Below are 12,229 nucleotides of genomic sequence, written 5' to 3'. Positions count from 1 at the left end.
CCCACACCAGTCTCCATGCTGTCTTTCCAGCTTGAGAGACCTCCAGGCCTGTAATCACTGTTCCCTCTGCCCCTCCTCTGCCCACCCCTTTGTTTCCTTCTTTGCCTTATTCAAAGGTCACTGCCCCATCCCCACTCCTCCCTAGCACACATTCCTCACCCTCCTTTATTTTCCTTCACAGCACTTATCACCGGCTCACAGACCCTGTATTTCTGTCTTTTACTTATTTTCTGTGAGATTTTCAGACTGGAAAGGCCATGGTGGATAATAGCAGAGAAATGGGGGTAAAAAAGACAAATGAGGGAAGGCATCTTCTAAAACCTAAAATGCCCACCTGAAAAGGAGGTAGGAGATAAAGTAGCAGTAGTCGTTACAATTTTGGTAAACCCAAGGTACGTGGTCAGGTCTAGTTTTCACAATTTTTGAGGGTAGGGAGGCAGCAATAAAAAGAAATTTATCCTGAAAACAAGAAATTAAATTCTTGGGAAGATGATGTGTTCAGCTTGAAATGTCAGTAATACTTTTATGACCTTGGTCTGATAATATCCTGCCTTATAATTTGATCTGTTTGACAGCTGGGTCATTAATCTAATGGTGCCTCAGTTCCAGAAGCAGAACAGACCACCCCACAATGGGAATGGGACAACCGTCTGTATCCCATGGGCAAACTGGGGTTATTTTATGAATACCCTGAAATGAGTAAGTCATCAGTGGAGATTTCTGTGCTGTCGGTTATACTAGAATATGCTTTGGGTCTCAGAAGCATCGGTTACCGAGCCAAACAATGACCTAGCATATCGACAAGGAGCCCACTTTTCTCCATTAGATGCAATTATGCAGTCAGGCTTTCAAATATGGTGCCTGTGTGTATCTTTGTCAATATTTATGTTGTACAAAGCTGAATGTTTACTGCCAAGGAATGAAATGGAATACTCATTCAGATACGTCTCCACCATTGATTCTCAGATCCTTCTGGTCATGTCGTCTGAGGATGAACTCAGAACCGTTACTAGATTTGACTCAGCTCGGGCTGTAGCCCGTGTGGCACAGCTGCTGGCTGATATCCTTCTAAACAGAGTCATGTGAGCCAGCCGGCCTGTGCAGAAAGCCCGCAAGGGCATCCTGCCTCATTGCAGCAAGGTTCACAGGGTCACCCCTTCCACATCTCACACCTGCCTTTGATATGGTTTCTGCCTGATTCCTTGAGTGACCTCATGGCACATCACTGGCTTGAATTCAAGATGAATTTGCTGATCTGGAGTATCGGTAGAGCACACATCTCCTCCTTCTCCAATGTCTTTGTCCATTTCTGTACATTTGCTTGGGCTCGGTTTCTCTTTGGTTGAACTTGGTTTTGAGCTCTCAGTTGCCTTTAAATTGTTGCATCTCAAAATAGATTTCCATAGGAAACGTTATCTTTTCTATTATGCATGGCGCACTTTTATCTACTAGAAGGCTGATGAAGTGCACGTTTTGTATCTGAGCCCTTTCAGCTCACCACTGCCTTGAAGTAGTTTTTTTTTTTTTTTAAGCTTAGGAGACAAGAAAGGATTTGGGTCAATAGGCTTTGCATTTATGCATGCGGGTTCATGTCTGCAAAGGCACCTCTTTGTGCTTCCTGTTTATAAGTCTACAGATAGAGGGAGTTTACTTTTTCCTAAATTACATTCTCCCTACATAACAGGATGGAGTAACAGCTATTCTAGAGAGATTGTTCAGATTTATTTGTTTTCCTATTATCTAAATAATCCCTGACGAATTAGAAAATTCAATCCATTTCTGAGAGTAGGCAGTCTGTTTTTCTGTATTCAACGCTGGAGTGAAATTTATATTGTGTTCTTTTCATTCATGGGAGGTAGAATTTCCAAGTGCTTTTTGAATTATTTTTGTTCCTCTAAAATAAATTGCCTTAGGTGGTGATCTCCTGACCTCAGTTTCCTCCTCCCAGTTTTTCCCATGATCATTAATGTCACCCCACCTGCCTTTTTAGTTATGCCTCTTAGCTGCTGAAGGGGAACAGCTACTGACAGATGACCCTGGAGCCCTCCACCTGAGCTTCGTTAGGCCTCGCACCCAGCCACCAACCCTAGTCTCCTTCGCCTGAAGTATCTTTCTCTGCTTTTCTGCCTGGAAGGACTCTTGCCAAGCCTTGGCAGGGACCCCTCCACTTTTTAGAGATTATCTGCTCTCCTGTCTAGGCATGAATTGCACTTGATTCTTGTCTTGATGGTGCATGATCGTGTCCGTGTCCATTGTGCTCCGTGGCTGGACTGATCCTGTCGGAGGCTGTAGTCAGGCTTTTCATCCTCCCATCATTGTCTGGAGCACCACAGCCTGGACCCTGGGCCTCATACGTGTTTAAGTGACTTGAGCTTGGAGTTTCAGCACACTCACATAAAACTATTAGATGAGTTGGCGGTAATATTGCCCCCAAGGGCCCCACAAGGTTCTATATGGCATATGGCTTTTTCTGAGTGAAATTTCTCTTTTATTTGTTTTAGTGAATTCCCCACTGTCCTTTGAGATTATTAGAGTAACCCTGAGTTGTTAACCACAATAGCTCTCCCCACACCAGCGAAAGATCCTGCTGTCTGAGAACTCAGACATGGGACATAAGAGAAATAATCTATCAGTCTTAAAATCTGGAAGCCATAAGATACCATTTTGTACTTAGAGCACCCACAGCACAAACACCAGTCTCTCAAAAATTTGACGCTGCCTTCCCAGAGGGCGGGAGCCATAAGTGAAATGCTGTGAGGGATGAAGTGAGAGCTCTTTGTCTCTGGTACTGCCTTTTCCACCCTTGCTGTGTTAACTTGATCTTCCCTTCATATATTATGTTCTCCATTTAATTTATTGCAGTTAATATCAGTTGTTCTTCAACATCTCCTTGCACCCGAACCGTCCATTCCCTCTCTCTCCAGTGCTATCCCACCCACGCCTCTCCTGTGGTCTCCAGGACCAGGCCTGTCTCCCCCACGCCCTCACCTCTGTTCTGACTGCCCACCACCTGCACTGACATTTCCTTAACTCTGCAGAATGAGCTTCCCAAAATGGCAGCTGAGTAACTGGGGGGGATTGTAGACCTCTCATCTCTTTACCGATTCATTCGTTTATCTATCCAAAAAACACTGAGCACCTGCTATGCCAAACACTGTATCAGCTGCTGGGGAGACCAAGACAGATAAGACTTGGTGTCTGCACTCCCCAGGCCAGGCGAGACTTGGCGAGTAGTTGATGGATTGCTAACCAGGTGAACACAAATTGGACTTCCTAGAGCTAGAAATATTTGAACTGAATTTTGAAAGGTGAAAGGAAGTTAGCTCTCTAATGTGTGGTAGAGGGAGTGGACACTTCATGCAGAGAGGTAGAGACATAAGTGTACACGGCATGAACTGGCTTGGCTAGACTGAAGAACAACAAGTAGGGCTAGAACAAAGGATCCATAGGTGGGAATATCAGGTGCACATGGCGTCTGTCACGATGGGCCTTGTGTGCTTAGACTTGAATGTATCCTTAATGAAACAGGTATATATTGGAATATTTGTAAGTAAGAGAATTGCATAATGTTTATGTTGAAGAATATCTGGTTATTCTAGCAGCAGAATGGAAGCTACTATTTTTGGGAGAGGCCCATATTTTGGGGGGAAAAGATGTTTTGGGAACAATCCAGGTAACCCAGACAACAAGTGTCACACGCCTGCAGAGAGGCCCTGGGCAGAGGGAGAGGGACATGGGCGGCAGAAGTGATGACTGCTGCAGTAGGACTGCAGGGCTGGGGCGGTGGGCCACAGAGCTGCTGAGGTGACTTTCCAGTGACCCATCTTGAAAGAGGATCTGCAGGGGCAGTGTAAGGGGAAGAGCTGATTTTGAGATGGTTCTGTGTGTGGCAGTTTGAGTGCAAAGTGTCTATGGGACATCTGAGGGGTGATGTCTGTTGTTAAGCTGGATTCACCAGTCAGGAGCTCAGAGGAGCTGTGGGTGAGGCCGTGGGGGCGATTCAGTCCTGCCAGGCGGAGGACTGAAGAAGAGGCCCTTTGGAAAAGGGCCATGAACATGGCAAATGGGAGACGAGAAATCCACCAGGAGAAATAACAGTAGAGCAGTTGGGAGAAAGCTAGTTGAGGCAACACAGAGAAGGCTGTAACCTGGCTTAAGAGGGATTTGAACACTGACTAAAGGGAGCATAGTGAGAAACTGGGGGTGTGTGGGGCAAAAAAGCAAGGGCTAAATCCCACCTTTAATTGCCGAGACTGGGGAAAGGGAGGAGGACGACTAAGGTAGCCTTTAAAAAACAGATCTGTGTGTATCTGTGTGTGTGCATATGTGCACACACACTTTTCTGCCTGGGCTTTTAAAATTTATTTAAGTAAGACAAAAATTAAGGGGGGAAAACATTCCACTGAGAGGAAAATATTTGTCCACGGCAAAAGCTACCTGGTAATCAAATAAACAGGAGCTGAAAATGCCCACTGGTTTGAAACACACAGCCGCCGGCAGTGCAACTCCTGTCTCAGTGCCGCGGTGAGGGCCGTGGGGGATGCAGGGCTCCGAGCCCTGGAGGAGTCATCAGCGCTGGCACTTCTCCAAGAAACTGGACTTTAAAGGGAAGAAGAGAGAGTAGAATGTATCAGAGAGCAACACAGGGCCGTGAGAGGGTTGGGAGAGGGTTAGTTTTGTTTTACAGTGGGCGTTTCTGGCCTTGATGAGTTCCTAGGCCTTTGCTGTTATTGGTCTTTGTTCCAAAAGCTTTTTAGAAAGTTCTTCTCATTTGAATATCTGAACAGATTAAATCATGTTGGGTTATTTCTGGTATTTTATTTTTTAATTAATAAATTATCTGGAATTTATTTTAATATCAAAAGTGGGGACACTGTGCCAGGTCTTCCAATGATTTAGCTAATTACTCCAGTACTTGAATCCACTGATTTGAAGTGTCAGTTTTATAATATTACTAAAATCTCAAATATATCCACGTCTATTCTTGAAATGCATTGTATTACATTCATACTCTCAGTGCACTATTTCTATACTTTTTCCACGACCATAGATTAATGCCTCCTAGAGTTGGTCCTATTTAATCTTTTTCCAGAATATCCCTAATACTGCAAATTCAAACTTCCCTCCTCATTATTTTATTTGTATATTTGTGTATATTTCTGGAAGAACAATACGATCACCTTTCAGATGTTTTTCTTAAATCCATTTTGGATTATTAACTAAATTTGCATTCAGATTCTAAATTTACTTTGGAGAAATAATGTTCTATGTCCCCCAAGCTTGAGTCTGCCCAATGAAGAGTATGGTGCATTCTACTGCTCATTCAATCATCATATTTTTTTTCTTTTTTTTAAGTCATTTATCAGAATCATCTTAACATTTTTAATTAATTTATTTCTGAATAGTCTGTGCCTTTGTTGTCATTATAAATGATATCTTTTCTGGGTTTTTAACTGGGTTGATTGCTAATAAACTCCTAATTTCTGGCAATGAGAAGGAGATCTGACAGTGTGGGGCACTCTTTCCAATATGGTGACTGTGAGCAGTGTGTTTCCTTAGGATGTCCACTTGCCAATTTGCCAGTGGCTGCACCCACTCCACACATTTCTGCTACTTACCTGCCCCCTGTAGGCAGATGAGTTCATGTAGGGTTAGGTGGGTTTTGGACACAGATACTGACATCACTGCTGCCACGCTGCTGACACTCTGGCATCACTAACTCTGGTTCTTGCTCTCTGACCTCCCTGAATATGACAGCTCCTTTTGGGCTGTGGACCTACTGCATCTTTCCAGCACTGTCGGCTTTTATGCAACACATCCCTGCCTCTCAGATCAGAAGCAAATGTCAGCTCCTCCTACCCATCCACCCCATCCACGGTCTTGCCGTTCCTGGCCAGAGTGGTCCCTACCCCTTGACTGATCAGTAACACTAAAGGGACTTTAAATTTGCCTGTCATCCTCTGGCTTAGTTACATACCTGTGCTAGTTTACTTTAAAGGTCTGCCATTTAGGAGGGGAGGGTCTAAAAGTCTTTTAGATTTCTGGCCTTATCATTTCTAACTGCTCCCCCACCCCATGGAACAGCTTACCGCAGATCTCTGCTGCCCCATCTGTAGCAATGCCCTGTAAACTACAGACAGAGAGAAAAGAACTTCTAAGCCACCACCATAACTTTGACTTCCTGTGACCACACAGATCATAGAAATATCAAGATAAAAATTCCTGAAGAAGGATATTTTGCTTAGGAAGACACTTTAATTGCATACCTTTCTGTGACTTGTAATAACTTCATAGACTCTCTGAATGTGCTGCACTCACCTTCCCAGACTCAAGGGAGCTTGCTCACTTGCCTATTTTCAGTGCATTTCCTCCAACATTCTCTATGCAGAGCTTTCCCAAAAGTACATTCCTTATTCCTATTTAAATTGTTAGATAAATCCACAATATTCTTTTTTTAATCCTCAATTACAAATTATCTTCCAAGATTGCATTATTTCAACACTGATAGTGAATAATATGCTTCAAGATTCCCAAGTTTATTACGAGCAAATAACTATGGTTGGTTGAAGATTTTTAAGTATGTTATTCCTACTAAGGGTATATACGTGAAAGAAACAGTTTGTAATAAGTCTTCTTCCCAGAGATATTATATTTGCCTTTTGTTTGGATTCTTTCACTGTTAAACATTATTATTACCATGAATGTGTTTTCTCTTTGGGATTTAGTTCACCATTTGCCCCCCTCTCTTTACAGGAGTAAAGGAATTGATGTTGTTTTTTTTCCATCCGTCCACCACTGCATGTTATGTGTCCATCCCTTAAACAGGTATTCAGTTTGGGTTCACCACATTATCTGTTGCCTCTTTCCAGTGGCCCCTCTGTTGGCTCTGGAGAACAATATATTGGAAATCAGACTCGGTACGTGGAAACTTGACTACAAATTATAGACGCATGGTGCGAGAAAAAGCCCAGAACATCACAGCGTGGCAGTCAACCATGAAAGTAACAGCAATTCTGGCTGTGGTGGACCAGCGTGAGTAAAAAGGCTTCATTGGGTGAAGACTTAGAAGAGTCCAAAAATGCATTGGCGTTGCTTCCTAAGGAATCCAGTGATGGGTATTGTTTAATATGAGAGGGAGATGCTAACACTATCATCGTTATAAACAACATAGTTGTTGTAATTGTTATTATTTTTTATATAATTTCTTTATAATAAATATTTGTGACTTACAAGACACTTACAGAGGCAGTTGTTAAGAAGTGTGGCCACTATACTGTTACAGAAGAGTTAATTCAGTACAAGTATGGTAATACTATTAATGAGTACTCTTTTGATCCTCACATGAATATAAAGGTTACCCAGGAGTGCTTGTATAATGGAGATAGAAATCAATCCATTTAAGAGTTTGTAGAACCTAAAATAACAGCAGTCATTCCACCATATTTGACTTCGTGTGTGTGTTGGAGGTGGGGAAACAGAGTCCACACATTTTCTGAGGGCACATGTGTTCCCAGGCTGGGGGATATCGGCTAAAAACCTCCGCTGCCCATAGAGAGGCACACGCCAATACTTGGCTTAGAGCCCAACCCCCACATTCCCTGTAAGACCAGCCTAGGAAAACACTCAGGGAAGACAAGCTAAGGGATTCAATTAGAACCCAGACGCTGCTATCAGTTGGAGGAACTTCCCCACACTCAGTATTCCGGAAAAAAGCCTTGTGTGGGGGGAAGCTGGGGAGACCAACAGCAGGCAGAAGGCTGGGGGCACACTTGTTTCCAGTTATGTAGATGTCCGCTAATTACCTCCAGAGTCAATCAGGGGGCACTCGCAGCTACTTGAATTCCAAGCCCAGCCAACAGCTTTCCCTTGCAGCCCGGCGTAGGAAAATACAAAGGGAAGACACGCTAATGGATTCTATTTGAACCCAGGGGCAGCTGTAAGATGGAGGAGCCTGTCAACCCTCAGGATAACAGAGCACGACTTCGTGTGTGTGCTGGAGGTGAGAAAAGAGAGTACACGCATATTTCTGGGGGCACAGTTATTCCCAGGTTGGGGGATGTAAGTTAAACACCTCCACATCCCATGGAGAGGCACACGCTAATACTAGGTTTTAGAGCCCAACCCCCACTTTCGCTCACAGCCCGGTGTAGAAAAACACTCTTGCAAGTCAAGCTAAGGGATACTATTAGATCCCAGGTGTTGCTGTCAGTTGGAGGAGCCTCCCCACACTCAGGAAACGAGAACAATTCTTCGCACGTGTGCTGGTGGTGTGGAAACAGAGTCCACGCATTTTTCCTGGGGCACAGGTATTCCTAGGTTGGAGGATGTATGTTAAACACCTCCATATCCCATGGATAGGCACTCGCTAATACTTCGTTGTAGAGCCCAACCTCCAATTTCTCCCGCACTCCTGGCAGGGCAAGCCATCACGGAAGACAAGCTAAGGGATTGTATTGAACCTAGATGCTGCTGTCACATGGAGGAACTTCCCAACACTCAGGACTCAGGAGACACTCTTGTGTGTGGGGGAGGTGTGCAGCCCCAATCCACGCAGATGAATGGTGACAAAGGTGTTCCCCGGTAGGGGAGTTCCCTAAGAAATTCCTCAGTCAATTGGTTGGCACAAGCTGCTACTTGGCCTCCAAGCACAACCCCCAGCTTTCGCTCGCAGCCGGCCTAGGGAAACACTCAGGGAATACAAGCTGAGTTTTTCTATTCGAACGCAGGCGCTGCTGTCAGTTGGAGGAACTTCCACACACACAGGATTCCGGATCCCAGCCTTGTGTGGGGGGGAGTTGTGGAGACCCAGTCCACGCAGATGAATGGGGGCACAGGTGTTCCATTTTAGGGTGAAATCGTCTAAGTACTTCCCCAGTAAATCAGGGGGCACTCGTTGATACTTGGACTTCAAGCCCAAACCCCACTTTCCCCCACACTCCAGCCTAGGCATGCCATCAGGGAAGACAAGCTGTGGGATTCTATTAGAACCCAGGCGCTGCTGTCAGTTGGAGGAGTCTCCCCATACTCAGGATACCTGAACAAGTGTTTATGTGTATGATGGTTTTGGGGAAACATAGTCCACGCAACTTTATGGGGGCACAGGTGTTCCCAGGGAGGGTATGTATTTAAACACCTCCACGGCCCATACAGGGGCACTCGCTATTACTTGGCTTTAGAGCCCAACCCCCACCTTTGCTAGCAGCCCATCCTTGGAAAACACACAGGGAAGTCAACCTAAGGGATAATATTAGATCCCAGATGCTGCTGTCAGTTGGAGGTGCCTCCCCACACTCAGGATACCAGAACACTTCTTCATGTGTGTGCTGGAGGTGGGGAAACAGAGTCCACGCATTTTTCAAGGAGCACAGGTGTTCCCAGGTTGTGGGTGTTTGGTTAATAACCTCCACTTCCCATGAAGAAGCACTCGCTATTACTTGGATTTTGAGCCCAACCCACACTTTCCCCCGCACTCCGTATCAGGCAACCAAACAGGGAAGACAAGTTAAGCGATTTTATTAGAACCCAGGCACTGCTGTCAGTTGGAGGAGGCTGCCCACTATCAGGATATCTGTGCAAGTGTTCGTGTGTGTGCTGGAGGTCTGGAAACAGACTCCACGGATCTATATGGGGGCACAGGTGTTCCCAGTTTAGGGATGTAGTTTACAAACCTCCACTAACCATAGAGAGGTAATCGCAAATACTTGGTTTGGATCCCAAACCACACTTTCCCCCGCACTCCCGCCTAGGCATACCATCAGGGAAGACAAGGAAAGGGATTCAGTTAGAACCCAGGCGCTGCTGTCAGTTGGAGGAACTTCTCTGCACTCAGGATTCCGGAACACATTCTTGTGTGTGGGGGAGTTGTGCAGCCCCACTCCACCCAGATGAATGGGGGCAAAAGTGTTCCCTTTAGGGAGAAGTCCTCTAAGTACTTCCTCAATCGATCAGGGGGCACTCACTGCTTCTTGGACTTCAAGCCCAACACCCAGCTTTCCCTCACATCCCGGACCAGGGAAACACTCCTATTAAAGGCTAAGGGATTCTATTAGAACCCAGGCGCTGCTGTCAGTTGGAGGAACTTCTCTGCACTCAGGATTCCGGAACACATTCTTGTGTGTGGGGGAGTTGTGCAGCCCCACTCCACCCAGATGAATGGGGGCAAAAGTGTTCCCTTTAGGGAGAAGTCCTCTAAGTACTTCCTCAATCGATCAGGGGGCACTCACTGCTTCTTGGACTTCAAGCCCAACACCCAGCTTTCCCTCACATCCCGGACCAGGGAAACACTCCTATTACAAGCTAAGGGATTCTATTAGAACCCAGACGCTGCTGTCATTTGGAGGAGCCTCCCCACTATCAGGATACCTGACCACGTCTCCGTGTGTGTGCTGCAGGGGGGAAACAGAGTCCACTCATCTTTATGGGGACACAGTTATTCCTAGGTAGATGAAGTAGTTTAAACACCTTCACTGCCCTTAGAGAGGCACTCGCTATTACTTGGCTTTAGAGCCCAACCCCCACCTTCGCTCCCAGCCGGACCTTGGAAAACACACAACGAAGTCAACCTAAGGGATCCTATTAGATCACAGATGCTGCTGTCAGTTGGAGGTGCCTCCCCACACTAAGGATATCTGTAAGTCTTCGTGTGTGTTCTGGAGGTGGGAAAGATATTCCACGCATCTTTATGGGGGCACAGGTGTTCCAAAGTTGGGGATTTGGTTTAAACACCTCCAGTGCTCATAGATGGGCACTGGCTAATCCTCGTCTTTAGGGCCCAACCCCCACATTCGCTTACAGCCCGGCCTAGGTAAACACTCAAGGAAGTCAAGCTAACGGATTCTATTAGACCTCAGGTGCTGCTGTCATTTGGAGGAAACTCCCCACATTCAGGATAGAAGAACACTTCCTCGTTTGTGTGCTGGAGGTGGGGAAACAGAGTCCAGGCATCTTTCAGGTGGCACATGTATTCCTACGTTGCTGGTTGTAGTTAAGATTTCTCAACTTCACATGTCGATGCATTGGCAAATACTTGGTATTAGAGACGAAACCCCACATTCCTCTGCACTCCAGCATAAGCAAACCATCAGGGAAGGCATGTTAAGGGATTCAAGAACACAAGAGCTGCTGACAGTAGGAGAAACGTCCCACAACTCAGGATTCCGGAACCCAAAACGTTGTGGCGGGGAGATCTGGAGCCAAAATCCAAGTAGATGAATGGGGTCACACTTGTTCCACATTAGGGAGAAGTCCTCTAAATACTTCCACATTCCATCGGGGGGCAGTTGCTGCTACTTGGCCTCCAAGCCAAACTCCCAGCTTTCCCTCTAAGCCCGGCCTAGGGAAACACTCATGGAAAACAATCTAAGGGATTCTATTAGAACACAGGCGCTGCTGTCATGTGGAGGAGCTTCCCTCTATCAGGATACCTGACCACGTTTCCGTGTGTGTGCTGCAGGGGGGAAACAGAGTCCACTCATCTTTATGGGGCACAGGTGTTCCAAGGTTGGGGAAGTAGTTTCAAACCCTCCCCTGCCCGCAGAGATGCACTCTCTTATAGTTGGCTTTAAAGCCCATCCCCCACCATCGCTCACTGCTAGGCCTAGGAAAACACTTAGGGAAGACAAGCTAAGGGATTCTATTCGAACCCAGGTGCTGCTGTCAGTTGGAGGAACCTCCCCACACTCAGAACACCAGAACACTTCTTCGGGTGTGTGCTGGATGTAGGGAAACAGAGTCAAAGCATCTTTCAGGGGGCACAGTTATTTCATGGTGGTGATTTGTAGGTTAAACACTCACATCCCATGGATAGGCTCTCGCTAATACTAGGTTTAGAGCCCAATCCCATTTTTCCCCCGCACACCGGCCATGGCAAGCCATCATGGAAGCCAGTTTAGGTATTGTATTACAACCCAGGCGCTGCTGTTAGTTGCAGGAACCTCCCCACACTCAAGACATCTGAACCCAATGTCGTGTGTGTGCTGCTGGAGGGAAACAGAGTCCCCGCATCTTTATGGGGGCACAGGTGTTCCCAGGTTGGGGATATAATTTTAGCAACTCCACTGCCAAAATATAGGAACTCGCTATTACTTGGTTTTAGAGCACAACCCCCAAATTCGTTCACAACCCAGCCATGGAATATACTCAGGAATACAAACCTAATGGATCCAATGAGATCCCAGGTGCTACTGTCACTTGCAGGAGCCTCCCCACACTCAGGATACCAGAACACCAC

The 12,229-nt window shown here is 46.0% G+C and overlaps 1 long non-coding RNA gene across 1 annotated transcript in view; it reads left to right on the top strand.

Annotated features, from left to right (window-relative positions):
- Window positions 1-7,236, top strand: part of LOC140694007 (uncharacterized) — a 43,424-nt gene extending 36,188 nt beyond the window's left edge. Inside the window, exon 4 of the long non-coding RNA XR_012069732.1 lies at window positions 6,870-7,236. This is a non-coding gene — a long non-coding RNA (uncharacterized lncRNA). The remainder of the gene's footprint in view (window positions 1-6,869) is intronic.
- The last annotated feature ends 4,993 nt before the right edge of the window (window positions 7,237-12,229 follow it).

The sequence above is a fragment of the Vicugna pacos genome, unplaced genomic scaffold (assembly GCF_048564905.1).
Source record: "Vicugna pacos unplaced genomic scaffold, VicPac4 scaffold_20, whole genome shotgun sequence".
Classification (NCBI taxonomy): Eukaryota; Metazoa; Chordata; class Mammalia; order Artiodactyla; family Camelidae; genus Vicugna; species Vicugna pacos.
Note: the sequence above shows the minus strand (reverse complement) of the source record. Positions and strands in the feature narration are given on the sequence as shown.